The sequence below is a fragment of the Sinocyclocheilus anshuiensis genome, unplaced genomic scaffold (genome assembly GCF_001515605.1).
Source record: "Sinocyclocheilus anshuiensis isolate Anshui unplaced genomic scaffold, SAMN03320099.WGS_v1.1 scaffold194, whole genome shotgun sequence".
Classification (NCBI taxonomy): Eukaryota; Metazoa; Chordata; class Actinopteri; order Cypriniformes; family Cyprinidae; genus Sinocyclocheilus; species Sinocyclocheilus anshuiensis.
Window position 1 is genome coordinate 791,464 of NW_015546074.1, and position 1,546 is coordinate 793,009.

A 1,546-nucleotide genomic window follows, 5' to 3' on the forward strand; every position below is an offset into this window, starting at 1 on the left:
ACAGGACTTGCTCAAGTAGAATGTCTTCAAAGAAGTGTTTTTGGATGTGAGGGAAAGATAACGTCTCGGGTTACTCATGTAACCATGGTTACCCGAGATGGAACTCAACGCTGCGTCCTGGTGGACACTTTGGGGAACGCTGTCTGCGTGACCGGTACCTGAAGCATGCGTAAAACAACTCCAATCCTATTGGTCCACGTGGCCGGTGACACCATAGGCGGGTACCCGAAAGTATAAAAGGGGCACCTGCTGAATACGTCACCAACTCAGTTGTCTGAGGAGACGTAAACAGGCAGGCCGAAGGCATGGCAAAGGGACGCAGCGTCTCGTTCCCTCTCGGGGAACCATGGTTACATGAGTAACCCGAGACGTTCCCCTTCTAGGGAACCCAACGCTGCGTCCTGGTGGACACTTTGGGGAACGTGATATCCAATCACGCCATGCCGAGGCACATGCCTGTCCACCTGGTGAGAGAGCACCAAGGAGGTGACAGACATACACCAAACCTTTCCTCAGAAAGGGGCCAAGCCGCTGACGCCTCGGGCCGCTCACATAATTTGGTAAAAAGAGGGAGGGATACCAGATAAAGTTGAACACCCTAACCAAGCTAAAAACCAAGGGAATGACTATTTACTTAAACCCCACAGCGGAGATAGCACTGTCTAAGCCAGGGCTCAGGGAGACCGCTACTTAAAAACCCTAGGAAGGGTAGCAGTCACATAGATATCCACAGATAGCTATATCCCTAGGAAGGGGCTACAGGACCAAAAACTAAACCCCCTGGTAAACCTACCTGTGAAGCTGCCCAGACCACAGAGAGTGGGCTATCTACTTATGACCCTAGCAGCGGCGATAGCACTGTCTAGGCAAGGGCTGAGGGAGACTGCTACTTAAAACCCCAAGAAGGGGGAGCAGTCCCTAAGCTAGCACATTGATAGCCTCAGATAGCCATGCACCTAAGAATGACTCTCTTAACGAGAGGAAGCCCTCTTCAGAAGTATCGCCAGAGATACATAAATGGAGTGGGGCCCAAGGAGAACCCGGGCCAGAACCAACTCAGAGAATGGGAACAAAGTAGAGCGTGTAACCCATACCATACAGGATTTTAGAAAAGTGCGCAGGGTGCCTAGTGTGCACACTTACCACAATGTGGATTTTAGAAAACGCACAGAAGCTAGCGTGTACGCTTACCATAAACATGGATTTTAGGAATAGTAGAACAGGAGGGGACTGACTGAGACTACCCAGACCACAAAGAGTGGGCTGTTTACTTGCAACCCTAGCAGGGGAGACAGCACTGTCACTGTAGGGCTCAAGGAGACCACTACTTAAAACCCTAAGAAGGGGAGCAATCATCGAGCTATCAACAGCTGGTCCCACACAGCTAGCCTGAAAAATCCCAGTAAGCCCTCCTATGATGCCACAAGTGTGGGCTATCTACTTACAACCCTAGCAGGGGAGATAGCACACTCTAGGCAAGGGCTCCTGAGCTACCACATAGATATCCTCAGATAGCCATGCACCTAGGAAGGCTACCAGAAGGGGA